This window comes from Conger conger, chromosome 10 (assembly GCF_963514075.1).
Source record: "Conger conger chromosome 10, fConCon1.1, whole genome shotgun sequence".
Taxonomy (NCBI): Eukaryota; Metazoa; Chordata; class Actinopteri; order Anguilliformes; family Congridae; genus Conger; species Conger conger.
The window spans coordinates 42,361,388-42,380,532 of record NC_083769.1 but is presented as its reverse complement, the minus strand read 5'-3'; positions in this window follow the sequence as shown (position 1 = coordinate 42,380,532).

Below are 19,145 nucleotides of genomic sequence, written 5' to 3'. Positions count from 1 at the left end.
GGGAAACTCGCCTCAATCACCATTAATGTGTAGCACCCATCCCTGGGTGATGCACCGGCAGCCATTTTGTGCCAGAACGCTCACCACACCTTAGCTAGGGTGGCGAGGGAGAGCATTGTTATTCTAGGCAATTACATCTGGGGATGATTATGTGACAGGTTGAAAGTGCCAGATTGGGAATGTCATTGCATATTTACCACAGACCACAGAGTCAGGACCTCGGTTTAATGTCTCATCCGGAAGATGGCGTCTCCTACAGGACAGTGTCCCCATCACTGCTCTTGGGCATTGGGGGTAATTAGACGAGAGGTAAGATCACCCCCTACTGGCCCGCCAACACAAAGTCTTCCCCCATCCAAGTACTAACCAAGCCCACACCCACTTAGCTTCAACCATTCGGCTGGAGCAAAGGTCATGATGGCTGCTGGCTTGTGCGACATGGCTCAGGCTCAGGCAGTAAGAGCAGTCGTCTGGCAGTCGGAGGGTTACCGGTTCGATCCCCCGCCCGGGCTGTGTCGAAGTGTCCCTGAGCAAGACACCTAACCCCCACCTAACACCTGGGTGAATGAGAAGCATCAATTGTACAGCGCTTTGGATAAAGGCGCTATATAAATGCCAACCATTTGTGAGGTCACATGGCCTTTGTTGCTTTAGTTTCAGCAAGAAAACCAGAAACGCATTATTCTCGATAAGCAGAGGATAGATCTTCAGGTTATTTCACTTGTCAAATTGGCACCAATAACCTCTAATCTGTAGTCCATATTCTCAGGCAGAAAAACATATGTTGCTATGATAATATAAAAAAGAATACAATTCAATTTTTTATTGAAATGTAGGTTTTAGCATAATATATTGTTCTTGAGATGAAGACCAGGGGGGTCCCCTACAGGGAAAAAAAAGAATTGCCCCCATGTTTGGAGGATAGACTGAATCTAGACAAATTACTGGTGAAACCCGAAATGTGACAAGGCAGTGTTCTGAACATCTATTTCTCTGTGAACCTAAGTCACATTGTTGGCTGCTTGCAGTGTCCTTGGGGGCTGAACATGTTCCTTCTATTCAAACATATATTCACAATGACTTAACAATCATTTTCATTCCTGTTGTCACTGTACAATGTGCCCTGTTCCAATGTACTTTTTAAAGTGACTCTTCTCAATGTAACTTGATTGGCACCCCGCGGGTATGTAGCCTTTTGGGAAGGCCAGCGCCATCACATAACTTTTCAGCTTTTAGTAGACGCTCTTGTAGAACATGCACAGATTAGGTTTCTTACATATAATCCATTTCAGCAGGTAGATATTTACTGGAGCACTTCAGACCTGCCTCAGGGGCACATCAGCAGAACCCCAGGTGGGAAATAAACCCACAGCTCTGAGTTACAATCCCAGCTCCCTAACCGCTACACCACATCACCGCCATTAATAACAGAATAGTTTAATTTCCAATAAATTCTCTCTTACGCACACGGCGTTATTACTTGTCTATATGGAATGCACCATTATTCAGTACGACTCTTCGTTCACGCTACTTCAGGATTCTGTGCGACGGCAGGAACAAAACAAACAATTTAAATACAAATTAGAAGCTATCTGGGACTGGAAAATCAAATCTTGTCAACAGCCGCAAGTTGACAAGTGGGAAACTGAAAAAGCAGGCGGTGTGTTTAACTCCGCTTTTTGAAAGAAGCAGTGATTCTGCAAAGCTCAGAAAGCCTGGGTGCAGTCTTTAAAGGAGGGGGGCGGCATGTAGGCTAGTGGCTTAGTTATGACAAGGGACCTGGATGGTTGGTGGTTCCAGCCCCGGAACCACCAACCACCACCATGGTGGTTCCATAGAAATTAATGGACATTTGTTTTAGACTGCCATTACTCTGTCTATTAATTCTTACACTACATACATATATTATGCATCAAAATGTTCTGCATTTCATGCTGTTTCTCTCAATGTTAGCTTTTGGGTAGTACTTATACTTTTTGAATTATGAGTATTTGTTTGAGAACAGCTTTCTTCTCACTATAGTCTCACTCTGACGGACATTCTGCAGTTCAGCCAATCCACATTATTTATGCAAATTAGCTGTGTGCTCATGGAAGCCCGTGATGTCACAATAGCAGAGTCAATATATACTCAGTTTACCACTTTATTAGGTACACCTGTACACCAGCTTGTAAATGCAAAGATTTCAACACATAGATTTGTAAAATAGATTTGCTGCCATCTCACTCCACATTTTCCTTAGGAAATGCACATCTCTAGTTATTATTATTATTATTATTATTATTATTATTATTATTATTATTATAACAAGGTACATCACAATGGCAATGTGATGTAGTGACTGGCTGCTGATAGTGCTTGCTATCCCTTGAGCTTCAGAGGTCAGAAGGCAATCGTGGGTAGGCTCAGGCCATGGGCTCAAATATATGGCAAAAACTAGGATCAATAACCGTGCTGGGCTCCACCCAGAGTTCTCCAGCATGGGGCTGCTCAGGGCCCCCGTGTCTCAAAGCAGGCACGCAGGCAGGGGGCTAGCTATGGAGGAGGGCAGTGGAGATTTTATGGAGGAGGGCAGTGGAAATTTGCCCCTTAAAAGTCATTTCCCCTGGCGCGTTAAAACCACCCACAGAACTTCAGACAGTAAAGGATAAGATCAAAGTAATGTTACATTTTATTTTCTCTGAACTGGTAATAAAAAGGACTACAATAAAAACAAATATATTTATTAAATAAATTAGCTCCAAAAAAATCTTGAAAGTAAAAGATTCATTTGAAGTTTTTGAAGTTTTGTCAAAAGAAATTGTCAGTCGCAAGACTGTAATTGTTTGTTTTTCAGTGTCAGGAATTTTTTTCCCCCTGCCTTTACAAAGAATGTACTTTTTTGATTAGATGCGTATTCACAGAATCAAACAATTACAGTCTTGCGATTGACAATTTTTTTAAATGAAGTAACGGTAACAATGTAGAGGTGTGCTACTATTTTCATTTCACAAATCTGCAACTTTTCAATGGAGATTACCGCGATATTTCCTCAATGTGGTGATATTTCTTCTTCATGTCTAAACCCAGCTATTTATAATTCATGCTCCGTAGTATCTCCATCCTGCTTTTCCAAGTTAATAGCACCCCTGACCTCATAACATCTTTATTACTTCTTGTAAACTGCGGTAGCCTTTTCCTTTTTTTATTGCTTCCAATCAGCTGTCCACAAACTACAATCCTCATTACTTCTACTGGCAATCTCATGCCTTTGGTCATTACCCCCAGAGAATGAGAATTAGCACTGAAGGTGAACTCTATTGCTTCACAGACCACCATGAGCGTAGCGCCTGCAGAAACATACAGTCGACGCAGCATCGATCTGGTCAATGCCACGTTCAACATGACCCCCAAACATGGTTCATCTCGACCACTAAGGGCATCTACTCTACCCAAACCTAGAGGGAGGCAGTTACTGTACCCTAACCTAGAGAGAGGCAGCTACTGTACCCTAACGTAGAGAGAGGCAGCTACTGTACCCTAACCTACAGAGAGAGACAGCTACTGTACCCTAACCTAGAGAGAGAGGCAGCTACTGTACCCTAACGTAGAGAGAGACAGCTACTGTACCCTAACCTAGAGAGCTTTTATAAAAGTGCTTTTATCCCAGGCATTGGCAGCAACAAGAATACTTGGCACCCTTACACCAGGATATGTAACAAACCTCCAAGGCAAACTTAAAGAATAAGCTTTAAAGGACTCCTTAAATTATTATTTGCCAATATAATCGATCCTTACGGTGATCCAGTGTTTTCCATTTCAGAATGCTTGCCTATGGAAAGTTTTTCGCATTTCAAATCCATCAGTTGCAAAGTAAGACGCTTCAGTTACGTTTGTTTCTGAACAGAATGCTCAGTCAGGTCTGTCCCTGTGTGCAATCGTGTGTTTCAGCAGCATTCGTTCTTCAAAACTCATGTCATAAAAAACCTTGCGTGGCTGAAGAAGTGGACACAAAGGTCAAAGAACATGAGACAGTGACTGCAGTTCAACAGTGGTGCCCGTTGCAAAGAAGGAGGGCAGTCAATAATGCTAAAGCCGTTCTCAGCCCTGTCTTTATACTATTCTTTTTCTTTGCAGTCACTCCATGTAATGTCTCATTTCACAATGCAACGTTCCAGAACATTCTGGTGGAGCGCTTATTTTTGACATCAGCGGGTATTCACCAGTCACCGAGGTGCTTGCATTATTTTGTTCCATTTTCTAAATGGTACCACGTGAAAATAAGGCTGTTAAAGCCCCATAATTATTTACAACAGAACCTTCCCTAAGTATAAGATAAAAGCTTTTTTTTTTTTTTCTTATCTAAACAACATTATATAATTATATTTGTATGCCATTTTCAGCCATTTGGATCTGAGATAAAACATTGAATATCGGAGAAAAGAATTCACAATCAGTTTTTACGTCATGGTATTTACATAAGCAGGGTACATACAGTATATATTACCATTTTACAGAAACAGCTGTTTGTGTGTGTGTGTGTGTGTACAGTATCTATATCATAACACACACACACACACACACACACACACACACACACGCCGTGTGTGAGTAAGCCGCGCAGGGCTTATTTTGGATGCTGTCCGCTAACACACCTTTGTGCAGAATGCTACACTTTGAGGCACAACCTGTGTGTGAACACAACCTGTATGTGAAGACCAGGCGATGCGGCAGGACTCCTGGCATCTCGTTCTGACAGATGAGCTTACCTGACCGTGTGTATTATCCTGGCATCACCAGTGCAGTTATTAAAATCCAGCTCTGACTGATGCTCATTACAGTAGCTCACACCTGACAGTTGTATGACAGCGAGTTCCTGACATCAGTAATCACGCGGAAGATGGCGTGTGATGTGCTCACAATATGTGCCTCTGTGATTCCCGCTATCGCTGGAAAAATGAAATTTCATCCATCACCCTCATAACTCAATGTGGAATTTGTTTATTCATGGGTCAGAACGCGTTGAAGAAATGAAGCTTCTTACATTTATTCTGAAACGTTGAAATTGCTAAAGCATCTACAGAACGTTGTCTTTGTTCAACTTCTTATTCATGCTTCAAATTCTTCTTATTCAACTTAAGATTCAATGTACTCCTTGTAGTTTCTAAATTTGGTTATTTACTCTTCATGGCATGATAAAATAAGTGTTTATCATATCTACTTTATAAAGATAAGATCAGGAAAGAAATTATGCTGAAATTGAATGAGCAAAAAACATCTAATTTATGCAACATTTTTTTCCAGCATACCACAAATAACACGAGACTATTGCTATAGAAAAATTCAAATCCAGCTGGGAAAAGTATTATTATTTATTTTTATTCACAATTCTGTGACTAATTCTGTAGTAAAATCAGACAAATGTGTCAAATGAAGTTTACCCACCCCCTCCTCTTGCTCACCCACACTGGTTCGACCTCGCTGTGTCCAGTCAGCCTCTTTTTGTCAGGCAGGTAAGCCCGCCTCCTGGCTGAGAGCTGCCCTCATTGGACGTTAGCTGCAGGGAGCGATGAAAAATGCAATAGATATCAGATTTTTTCCTAGAGCAGTTGGTTTATTGCTTGATGTTGGAATTGAAGATAATTTCACCAAAAAAGAAAAAAAAGCAACAAAAAAAAAACGCCTACCCCAGCTTTAATTAATCATATAACAATGTATTTTACATTTTTAAAAAATCTGGTGTTTGAACAAGATGAAGCCAATTATTTCCACTGCTGTTTTGTGCAATTTGTGGAGCTGTGCCACTGAGGCCTTAAGTAAGGCTCCTGTTTTTAAAGTGCACTTGCAAATATGTTCTTTAACTTCACTGATGACTCCCAAATGACCATAATTTGATATATGAAAGCAATGTGTCCCTGAATAAGGAAGAGCCTTGCTCTGAAGTTCTGTAGACTTCAGCAACACCAACTCCCACTAGCTTGGGTGGGTGTGCTCGCAAAACTTTTAATGTGCGAGTGACATTTTCAGCTAGCACATGCACATTGAGAGTGTGCTGGGCATGACCCAAGCTAGTGGGAGTTGGTGTTGCTGAAGTCTGCAGAAGTTGCAAGGCCCTTCCTTGCAAGGCAAGATGGATACACTAACTGGTTTGCCAGTCAGATGTTTTGTTTACCGCTGACCAGATACATTTGCATGCTATTCATTTGACGAGCTGACTAGCAGTACACATCTATGAAAGTGCGTTGAGACATGCAATAAATATTTTTTGGACCTGTTACCGGAAGATCTGAAATTATGTCTTGATCTGGACAGTATGAAAGTTGTTTTATTGTGATCACAGTGTAAGCGCTACCATCAGAATGTGCAGTGATTGCAGACTAGAGATCAGCGTTACTCCATGAATCTACGGTCCAGGAAAACTTTAGAAATGAAACAGCAACTTCTTCCTTCATGATTACAGTCCCTATACTATGACACAATTCCACCAAAAACCAATTATCAGTTCTCCTACGTTCATGTTTTTCCATTTTACTGATGATATCACATTGATCATATATTTTTGTCTTCTTTTTGTGTTTTTTTTGTGTTTTGTTTCAAGCTTTCTACAGCACAAAGTCCTTTTTATGTTATGTGATTAATACGCTGATTAACACTGCTATTAGGCTCTTGTGAAATTGTGAAATTCCTCCTCCTTGGTTTTGTTTGTACTTTTGAATAATTACTGATGCAACAGTATAGTAATATTTGAGATTTGTAAACCCCAAAGTGGCCATAACTTGAGCACAGAACATTGGAGTATGCACTTGTTGTTTACAATCTTAAATCACCTCATTAATTCTTTATTATGTTAAAAGACTCCAGAATAACACAGTATTTTCTGAGGTAATACATAAACACATAGCCATATTAGCAAGTCTGGAGCACAATTGTGCCAGACACCATTACAGATTGTATGTATCATTGTAGCCTTGATAGGAAACATTATACTCTCCAGCCACAGTCAATACATTTCATAGCGATTAGCATTCTTAAATCACGTTTGATGGAAATATACCTAAAAATGCATGTCTTGTGCAACACAGAAAAGCTTTGGCAGTCAAACTGGACACCGTCTCTTTCTCAGAAGTATGAGTCATCACACCCAAACTTTGGGGGCCATGGGACTCGCCCTTCGTCGGTCAAAGTAGCTATTCGTTATTGTGCTGATAGAAAAACTAGCCGGCAGGGGTTCTGAATGGAAAACGTGATGAGTGACAAGGCGAGGAGCCGGCCCTCAAGCTGGTGTACATCTCCGTCGAGAGCAGCCCGGTCTCCTAATTTATGACTGTGTGCATCTCAGTCTCGGCCCCTATAATTAAGCCCTCCGTCTTCATGCGTAAGGAGTGTTTATCAGTTTGCGGTGAAGGATGGCTTTTTCATCACATGTAATGATGAGCTCTCTTCCTTCCTGGCTTTGTCTTGGCAGGGAGATGAGATGCACAATCAATTGTTCTCTGCTTCTCTCTTTATTTATTCCCCTCAGAAAAGGTTCAAAACTCGCACGGCCTCATTTGAAACAAATAAATGAAAATGTCTCGTCAAATAGGATGCGAAAGGCTTGTCCCGGGAAATGTTTGCGGATTTCCAGTCGGGTGCACAAGGAGATGTGTGTACAGGGGCTGTCCAATGTCTGCTATTGCACTGATGCCTTGGCCATAGCATGGTCCAGTGAGGGAGGGTTTCTGTGGACTTCTGGGCACATACTCTCCCTCGAATGGAGGCCGCAGTGATGAGATGGCCTGACAATTGCATATGTTCCGACATTAATGAAAGAAAAGTTTAACACTTTGCGGAAAGAATAACAGAAGAAATCCACATCTGTGGTGCTTTAGAACCAATGCTTTAATGGAAAAAATGTATGACTTTGTATTGATTATGTATCCTGTAAAATTATACATCTTGGGAGAGTTCTTCCTGGAAAAGTGTAGAAGAAGGAAGGGAAGGGAATTCATTATTGATCCATCATGCTGACTACTACGAGTGGGGCCAACACCAGTGTTGCCACTGGATTTTGAGAAAGAAGGCAACTTTATTTCTTAAAATCTGTGCTGAAGTGGTGCACCTTAATCCCGTTTAGTTCCTTCTTTAAAAATCTATAATGACGCACCAAGTGCTTCTTGCATGAGGCACTTTTACTGGCTTTCCATACTGTTTGTCTCAGAATGGCTTCTCCTGGTGGATGGAGGTGTCTTGTTACATCTTAAAGCACTTTTCTGTTTATTTCCTCCAGTCAATTACAGCGGGAGAGTAGGCTTCCTATTCTGAGTTAATGTTTTGGAAGTGTTGCTGCTATCTGTGCTCTGCACCAGGTAGTTAATGAAGTTGTCTTTATTAATGACACTAAACTGCTATCACTCCACACTTACTGCGCCTTCATTATCCTTCCTCCATTTTACTAACATCGGGGGGAAAATTGAATTCCGGTAATGATCAAAATGAACTTGCTTTCAATCTTCGGTCTTCTTCACCTCTCTCTTTCTCTCCCTCTCTCCCTTCTTCCTTCTCCCTCTCTCTCTCCATTTAGTGGGCTATGCCATTACAGAAGTGAACGTGAAGTGAATATCCACACGGAACGGACACTCCATGTTAGACCTTAGTGCTCAGATTTAGAAATGACATATTATAAGGAAATGTAATTTTCCTGTTTATGCATTTTGGGAAAGTAATTTCATTGCACAGCATGCCTTAATGACGTTGTTAACATCTCAGGATTGTGAACATCCTCTGGCAACAGCCTCAGAAAGACTGCTGAAAGATTATTGTGCTTTGTGTAAAGGTGCTCGAGTGGGAGACAGGACCAGAGCTGACTGTCTCCTATGATTTTACACCGTTTAACACAACAAAATAATTATATTTATGAAACCTCTGCTTTTGTTGCTTCTTCTGCTGGTCTTTCAAGCATCAGGTCTCCATGGCAACAGATGTTTGTCCACGGAGAGTATCTATCTGTGGTTTGAACAGACATGCACATGCAATCGATTCCACAGCAGAAACACTTTGATTTAATTTAGAATAATGTCTAAGGCAAGGGATTCATATATGGATCCATTATACCATATGTTCCCTGTGTAATCTGTCCTCTATCCAGTACCTTCTGCCCAAGTTAATTAAAGTGGAGTGGAGGACTACATTAATTATAACGGCATTCTGTAAGCCAGAGCAGTTACCAAAACTATTAGAGCACAGTTTGGTCTGTCCACAACACTTCAATGAAAATGTATGGAAGGGGTCATTTAAATAATAAGACAAAACATTTTTGCCTTCTAGCACCTAATGCTATAGGCAGTAAGTTTGTTGTACATATGAACAAGATACAATTCATTTTGGCAAAAGAGTTTAACCCCTAGTGGTTGGTCTTTCACACCCTGCAAAAATAAGCCTTATTGCCCCCTTCTGGGTGAACCTGGTCTCTCCCCCAACCCCACCGGAACTGGGCACCTTCAGTGCTACCTCACTGCTACAGAAGTGGGCAGTTCTGGGGGTTTATCACCCGCTCTGTATAAAGGCACTAATGGTGAAACTATGCCAGATAGCTTGGAGGAAACTCCATCTATGTCAGAAATATTTCTTGTCCCACATTTAGAATCACATATTTAGATATACTGCATTCTCTTCTGATAAAAATCACACTTAAGGTATTAATACAGTAGATGATGAGACGTGATATATTGTGACAGATGGATCTGTCTCTTCATGGATGTGATTCTTAAGGACTGGGGCATGTCTCTTGTGCTCAGATTCTTAGTCAGAAAAGAAGCCCTTTTCTTGCTTTCATGATATAATAATAGCTTCCGGTTCCCAGAACTTGAATGGAGGCTCATGAAAATGACTGGGGTTTTTTATCATTTTAAAGTGCAAAAAATGTCATGTAGTGTATTCGTTTGGAGGTAAGCCCAACAACAAAAGTTATTAAAATATGATTTACAAAAGGGTGTCAGTGGTAATACAGGCTGATATAAGCCTGTGTTAGTGTTGGTTACTTCTGGTAGGTGGCTGAGATACAATTGCAGTCAAATTCACAGTTAACACGGAGAACCGTATGAGATGCTCGGTAGCGACATCAAACAGCAAATCGGGCTGCATGAGCTCCCAGTCGGTCTGTTCGGTCGGTGTCACTTCTGCATACGGGCGGTCTGTGAACTGTCTGCAGTCCTAGAAGACTGGTGGTAAACTGACAGTTTCTCTCCCTAATTCTCGGTCTGATCACTTCTCACCTGGTCCACGGCGAGAGATCTAAGTAATTTGAGAAGGACTGACTCGGGGTTGGGCAATAAGAGAGGGGCACATCTGAAAATGCTAAACATCCTCCCCATACGTTGTTAAATATTCAATTGACTCTGTGATGATCATCATCAATTCATAATGTAAGTTCATTTGGATTTACTGTCTGATTGGCTGAATCTCTAAAGGTAATTAAAATGACCCCACAGCCTTTTTTTTAGTGTAAGTAGTGGCGCCCTCTTGTGGATGCCTTATGTGCTCCTAGGTACAAAGTGAATTAAGTATTTCGTCTTAGCAGTCCATCGACATGAAAACATTCTTGTTTGGAGATGCCATTTAATGGATGTTGGGAAAATGTACAACGATGGGCCATCCAAATATTTAACGTTGAAAACATTCATTTTGGTAATGATCGGATATTGGACTCAAAACTAGAAGAATGTCAAGGAACAACACAATGTGCACACGTCATCTGGGAAGGCTGTTTCGATCGTGTTTTAAATGCAGTTAAGATTCAATATGCTCACACATACAACACACAATAGACCATTACTGAAGGTCACTTTGCTAATGTTTGAAAGCTGGTACATTAACATTACATGGACGCAATAGAATAGACTTTATGCTCTTGTATTGGGGGTTTTGTGTATCGACTTGACTTAATGCAGACAAATCACTTTACTGGGATGGCTAGCTTGCAGTAATTTTTAAATGTCAGACTAAACAAATGTTTACATAAATCATCAGTGGAGCATGAAATATTGCTCTCACATTAGCTATTTTAACACATACTAACCGTTGGTTAGCTAGTAACTACAGCTACAAAATTGGAAAAATAATATGTTACTGTACTTTATGAATAGAGTCATTCATTTTGAAATGGGTTCAGTTTGAAATGTTGTAATTCATTAGTACATCATGCTTACTGCTTAATTTGTGTCAGGACCAGTGTTTGTACTGGATTTTGAGGAAAAAAAAGTTACTTGCGACAAATCAGAAAAAATACTTTCTGAGACATTACTGGTACCACAAATGATCGTCATCTTTGCTGGCTTACATTATATTATTGGCATTTGGAAGACGCTCTTATCCAGAGCGATGTACAGTTGATTAGACTAAGCAGGAGACAATCCTCCCCTGGAGCAATGCAGGGTTAAGGGCCTTGCTCAAGGGCCCAACAGCTGTGTAGATCTTATTGTGGCTACACCAGGATTAGAACCACCGACTTTGGGTGTCCCAGTCATTTACCTTAACCACTACGCTACAGGCCGCCCCAACTCATCTTGGTTGTCCAATTTCTTTTAGGAACTATCATTACTAGAACTATTTTTCTTGATAGGTTTGACTTCGGTCAATCAATACTCTATGGTGAAAATAATCGACCATAGAGTACTTGCTCATATCAGATATATCTACTGTGTGTTTGGATTGCTCGTTATGCATCTTGATGATACCGTAATGGGTGAATCTGTACCGTGACGTCCTTATAAGGATGGCCATCACTAATCAGAGCTGAAATTTCCGACAGAGAAGCCTGCAGGAGGGCCGGGGGCTGCCTACACTGTTCATGTTGGCTTGGCTAACACTTCCTCCACACCTTCCAGCCTGCAATACAGTAGGATGAAAATGAGCCAATTTACATATTCATACTTTACTGTACATTTTCCTTCTTTACTGTACTTCAATATCTACATGTAACAGAAACCATGGACAGACTGCAAGAGGGTAGAAAAGACAAACGCAAGGGAGAGGTTGTCAAAAGGTAAGTTTAGGAAAGTAGTTTCTGCCCTTTCTGAAGCCTGTCACTTGTGCCCTTGCTGTGAGACATTAAATTGCGTGCGTCATTCCTCCATGAGAGGTCAAGGCTTTGTAAGGTTCCCTTTTCAGACACGACTTCAGTTCAGAGACCAACCAAAAGCAATATGGCAGAATGTCAACTAGACAAAGTCATTTTTGATAACACGCACCTGCTATACTGCACGTGTTTAACGTCTGAAATGCTGGATGGTTACTGACGCACTTCAGCTGATGTGCTCCACCTTACTTAAGGATGAGAGGAGAACACTACCCAGGGTTCAAGCCTAAACCCTCTCATTGGATGCCTCTATCGATTCATAAGTTCTCATTTTACTAACCAGTGTTTTTCAGGATTTTTGATAATTTAGGAAAAGCCTGTTGGGATTAATTTTGTCCAGGTGGTTAGGCTAACACTTTGTTCTGTGGTCAGTATTTGGTCATGTTTGTGGGATGGGGATTGCAGTCTCTATGACTGCAGGTAACATTTAAATGAGAATTGAGCCTGGCATGGGGCACTCAGGCTCCCTGAACTTGCTCAATTAAAATGATATTATATTATACCCATATATTATACTCATTATAACATTATCCAATTGGTCTGTATTGGTCCATCAATGTGAGAGTTGGTAATGATATCAGGGGCCTCTGGAAAAGGAGCAAAAGTTGGAAACTATGGTGTTTTTCAGACATGCAGTATACAAAATGGGATAATGCAATTAATGCAAAAAAACACGTTTTAAGTAATACTGTCCCTTTAGTTTTGCAGTAACACAAGTTATTTGGATATGGTTTGCATGGTTCAATTGTTGTTTTATGTTGTTTATTTTTCAGATTAAGTGCTGCTCATTGTATTTTTGCAACATGCATTTGTAACTAGAGAGTGGGTTGAGGATCGATGGGTGTTTTGATGCGAGAACCAAAAAAAACAAAAAAACAAGTAGTTTATGAAAAATCTTGGTGAGCTGGGTGTGACAGTAGCATCTCAGTGATATAAAACCATTTTGAGGACATCATTTTTCATTTTCCACAGTACAGTGGGCAGAATTATCAGTGCTCCATGGCATCGTCAGCATTGCCTCTGGGTGTGTCTCTACTGCAATACAATTCAGAAATTGCAAAAAAAGGAACAGTGCATTTTAGCACAAAAGGCTTAATGTTCAGACGATTATTCCAGATTGTCCCTGCTATTGTTTGAGGGTACCTCTGGCTGTTTTATGGCATTGTGCTATTTAAGATTTTGATGTTTTCCTACCAGCCGTGAATATAATACTTACTTTCATTTTAATTGCTGCATTTTACAATTCAAACCAATTCCAGGTGATGGCATGTCATCATTGCTGGGTCAGCCATTAAGAGTGGCTATTGCAAAAGACCTCCACAATTTTAAATTAGATGGTCAAAAGGTTGAACCATTTGCTATCTGAGGGCTTCGCCGTGAGAGCTGAACAGCAAAGTGCAACGGTACTTCTTCTGGAAACACGATTGAATTTGTAAAAGGTAGAAATGCCCTCATGGTGTGTTGTCTGGACACATTTCTCCAAACTCTTTTGATTTTGTGATTCTGACACAACATGAGGGCTGTTTAACTGACTGGGCTTTGTCTCTGAAATGGTTTCTGAGCAGAGTCATCATAAACTAAAACACTGGCTGGCTTCAGTTGTTTTCACAGCATTTTTAGAGGCCTTGTTTTTCCTCTATCTTGCTGTCCCATCTCTCATTTGATTCATGGCGGAGGTGGGAGCTTTGTGAAAGGGCAAATGAGATTGTCTAAAAAAAATCAGTTTGCCTCCAACATAGCAGCCCCGACGCTCATTTTTCTTTTCTGGAACTGCGGAACTTTGAATACCCAGTTGTGTATAAGCCTGCCCCATTTCCGCAACAGTCTGTTCATTCGGGAGCTTTCAGTCGAGCATCCTGAAACATGATGCAGCCAACTGTTTTTGTTTTGGATTATTGGTTTGACTGAACGGCACAGAGATGGCTGTTGATTTTGGGATCTCTTGCATACATTTGCCTGGGTGCTGACCTGGATGTTCCCGACCGTGTCTCCGATGATCGACCCTGATGCAGGAAAACCCGAGCGCTTAAATCAATATTAATAAATACAAATCTGCTCCCAGATTATCCGGATAACATTTGTAATTGGCCTGTAGCACAAGGTCAGTTCGGTAATAAGCCCCTTTCCACCACCTGAACCCACTCGCTGGTAAGAGCGCATGTTGGAAGGGAATTACAGTACTGAATTAATTCACAAAAAAGAAGAGTTTGCTCCATCTTTTAACATAACTAATGTTGTTGTTTTTTTTTATTTATTGGAGGAATACATGTATGCAGATGAGCCGTGCCATATGTTCCCGATTTGAATACCTAGAATCACTGAAATCATGTTTGTGCATGTATGACACAGAAATGTATGTATGACTACACCCCACGGGAATAGAAAACTATGGAAACCGGTTATGTTATTGGGAAAATTAAAATCGAGAGAGACATTAATCTGTTCTCATAAGCATTAGTACCAGTATCCTAAGACTTAATATATTTATATAGACTTTTATATATTTTTTTAAATATGGCAGTATTTTGACTAAGCAAAATATTAGGATCAAATATTTAATATACACGCAGTGGGCACTTTCTTCGGTAGACCTGTACACCAGCTTGTTAATGCAAACATTTAATTAGCCAATCATGTGGCAGCAACTAAAAGCATAAAAGCATGCAGATATGGTCAAGAGGTTCAGCTGTTTTTCAGACCAAATGTCAGAATGGGGAAGAAGTGATCTAAGTGACTTTGACCGTGGAATCATTGTTTATGCCAGACAGGATATTTCAGAAACTGCTGATATCCTGGGATTTTCACACACAACAGTCTCTAGTGTTTGCAGTTCTGTGGGCAAAAATGCCTTGTTAATGAGAGAGGTCAGTGGAGAAGGGCCAGACTGGTCAAAGCTGACAGGAAGGTGACAGTAACACAAATAACCACACATTACAACAGTGGTATGCAGAGGAGCATCACTGAACACACAAACGCGTCAAACCTCTTAAGCAGATAGATGGGCTACAGCAGCAGAAGACTTAATACGTCTAAAAAACAAGTCTACTAAAGCTCATGAAGTGCTCAGTGAGTGTAATGTTTCTGAAGACGAGGCAGAAAAGTGCTAGTAGAATGGGTGCCACAGAATTAAAGAAATGTTGAAGATGCTCTTTGGAAAGGGCACATTCAATTATTTGACCTTCACATATGTTCTTGTATGAAAAAGCTTGAAATGCCTCTATTATTGTGCTATATCCACCAAAACATTTTTTTAATCTATTGCATCAATGATTTTACTGGCCTTCCTCGGGAGAAGCATAATACATAAAACATATTCAAACTAGTCTGCAGGATTGAACAAGGGAACCATCCAAGTCGCAATCCACTTTGCACCAATTTTTCCCCGAGTTAGAAAAGTGCTTGTAAAGAATTGATGCAGGATGCAGTGAGATATCGTTACAAAGAGGCAACGTTCCCGTGTTCACTCCCGATTACCTCAAGACCCGTTGTCCTTTCCTTTGGTTCAGTGCTGATGCTTTCCGCTTTCTCACACAAGGGTCCCTGCCATACTGTAAGAACCAACAAACTGAATAAATTCGCTAAGACGGGGAGAATAAGTCTGCCACAACAATCTGTGAATGCCTTCATCACGCTCCCAAGCCTGCACTCGGCAACAGAAGCAGGGAAGAACCAATCAGAGGAAATTAGGCTCCTCGCTGTGTCATCTGCCACCCAATGGTGTCTCTCCTTTCTACCCTACTGCTGGATGCAAGCTGCATAGACCACTGTGGTGTTGAGCCTCTGATACAGACATTTTAAATTAATTTGATTATTTCTGATGCCTTTTGATAACACAATTATCAGGCTGTTAATGAATAATACGTTTGCAGTCCTGAACTGAAGATTTCTCTTCAGTCTCCTATGGATTGGGTCCTATGACTGATAGGCCACAAGCCATACAATGCACAGCAGATAGCCCCAAGTGAAAAATATATGAAGGAACAGAAGCTTTAATAGTAACGCGCTAATGGATTGCTTGCCAAGCTCTGAGATCCAGTGCTATGTTTATATTGTCACACGCAGCGAAAGCAATTCTATACTTTATTTTTATTTCCCTCGTAAAAATCCATGGTTTATCTTTTCGATGGTTGGTCCTATGGTACTTGTATCATACGGGGCGTAAATAAAATGGACATTTCTTGCACTAAAATATTTCCAACTCTAAAACACTGAGTACCTAGGATGTATGTAAAACTGTCTCCAGACCCCATTTTTACCCAGCATACCGTAAGATGTGCCGGCTCCCAATTCCCAGTAGAAGAGTTTCTTCAAATAAATGAAAACTATTATATTCTTCATTTGAATTTCATGATTTAGCCCATTATACACAAAGTCCACAGGCTTGTGTTTTTTTTTTTATTGATTCCTGCTGACATCTTTATACAGTACTCTTGCAGCATGCCTAGCATGGGTGTAATTGTGGATAGTGCTCTCTTGATGTAAAATCTTTTAGCACAGTGAAACTTTCCATCTGGCAGTGGTGGTGAATTGTGTGTGTGTGTGTGTGTGTGGCTTGCATGCATGCTCGGGTGCTTGTGTGTGTGTGAAAATGCTTTCCATTCTTTCCATTGTCTTTGAGTAACCAGTTGTGACATTGTGAGGTTTTATTCCCTCCAGTGTCACGTTATGCCATTCTGATGGAGGCTTAGGCAAAACACTTCAGTTTTTTCTTTGTTGTATTATAACAAATGAAGATGCATTAGTGTGGTTTAAATTTCACTTTTCATTAACAGACCAAAACAACATGTGCACATAATGTATGGATTCAGAGATGGAAACTGAGTTTAATAGTCATGTTACAGTATGTCCCGATGCAGTATCGAGTGATTGAAACGTATATATTTGTCATGCATATTGCCAATGAAATTAGAACAGCACAATTATGGAAAACTATAGAATAGAGAAAAATAAAGAATTTCCCCATAACACTGTTCCCATGTTTACTCGAAGACAGGTTAGTTTTCATTTGTATTAGCTTTTTTTTAAAAGCTTTTTTAAAGCAGTTTAAAGAACAAGATGAAACAAAGTGCTGAGGTTCTCTCTGCCTCTCCAGTTTATTTCCCTGTGGTCCCCCTGCTGAAACTCCCTCGTTGTCATTCAATATCCCTGCAATTACACCACTGCAACCACACTCGCTCCAGGGAGCTTACCTGTCTTTAAGGAATAACCCAGTCCCTGGGTCTGCAACAGGGGGTCTGTGGTACCATAGGGGGTCCACAAGCAAAATCTCAAGCCCCCCCCCCCCCCCCTTCTGTGATTGCAATCCCCCCCCCCCCCCCGCCCCCCACCGTACACAACCCCTGGCTGCAATTTCAAAACCCCCTCTTGTGCTTCAGTCTGGAAAGGTTTGAGCAAACGCAGGTAATGTTGCTGTCCATGCTCAAGGAACCACCACATTCGTACAGGTAAAAGTCATGTGTCCATGCTGGGGGCAAGTTACGCTGGGAGGCATTTTGTTACAGCACTCATTCTTCATTTCTTAGCATGGGAGTGCACATTCTCTATCAGTCACTCTCTGTCATGATAGGATACAATACAATGTGTTATTTGAAAAGGCTTATCAAAATGGCTCATTTGGTTCTCCCCCCACTTCCAAATTACTGTCCCCAAACACGATTCTCGAGATAAAATTGACTTTTGAACCAAATACTGAAGTACTCTTGTGTCTTTAATCACAGACCACACAACCAGAAAACCAACAAACATCTAATTCTGTGCTGTCTGGAGGATTACTGTAATTAAGCTCTGATTGAGAGGTAAAATGACATGCACAGAGGTTAATGATTATTTGATTTAATACGTCTTCTGTAACTATTTCCCCATATCCCATGCACAAATTGAGAAGGCAATATATAAATGAATTCTTTCCAAGAAGAAATTTTTCATATTTTTCAAAAAATGAATAAATAAATTGTATAAAGCCCTTGAGTCATGGCTGATCAGGGCTCTAAGACAGAGGAGAAATAAAGAAAGCTTCAACACAAAAGCTGTGGAGGAGGCTAAAACAGAAACGTTTGTTTAAAATGTACTCGGGGGGATGAAATATCACTAGTAATAGTTCAGATAAAAGTACTTAGTTATAGAGAAATTGAATAATGTAGATAAAGCTGGTGGTTTTAAAGCTATAATTGAAGGTTAGTCCCTTATGGGCAGTAGTTCCAAATTGATGCTACGCAGAAACCAAAGGCTCTAAAGTGTTTCAGAATGAGTGGATGGTCTGCCCAGGCTGCAGATCTTATCCAAATGCATGGTACATGGTAAATAATAAAACTGTTTTTTCATAAAACACATGCTGGGGAAAGAGCGGTTCGTTCAAGTGCGAGCCAATAAAATGCTGCTCTTTTGATCGACCGTCCAATCACAAGTCGAGTGCCGTAACCGCGAGGAACTCCAGTCCGACGGCTTCCGCCACAGTATCAGGGGATTGATTTAGCGATTAATCGTTCCCTCCGCCCCGGCAGTGGCACACGCATTAGTAAAGGCTGCCTCAGCGGCGTATGGCAGCGGAGCCGTGCGGTCTGAGGGGCTTGACGTTGCGCTCAGAATGTAAAGTCTGGGCTGGGCGTGTCGCCACGCGTCCTGTCTGCCGCTCTTACCTGTGTCGCTGCGCGTCCTGTCTGCTGCTCTTACCTGTGTCGCCGTGCGTCCTGTCTGCTGCTCTTACCTGTGTCGCCGGGCGTCCTGTCTGCCGCTCTTACCTGTGTCGCTGCGCGTCCTGTCTGCCGCTCTTACCTGTGTCGCTGCGCGTCCTGTCTGCCGCTCTTACCTGTGAAATGACGCCTGCAGCCATCAGTCCCCCGGCGGTAAGCTGCTTTCTGACGAGCCTCATTGGAAACGGGGGCCCCGCAGCGGGGGGAGGCCGGGGTATGAGGGAGGCGGCGGGGGGTAGACGAGGTTTGTGCTCCCTCGCTCATTTCCATTGTTCTGCTTCATTATTTGCATCGATAAAAAAAAAAAAAAAGCCTCGCTGAAGCTGCCTCTCGCTTGCCGAGGAGGCGAGGCAAAACGCTGC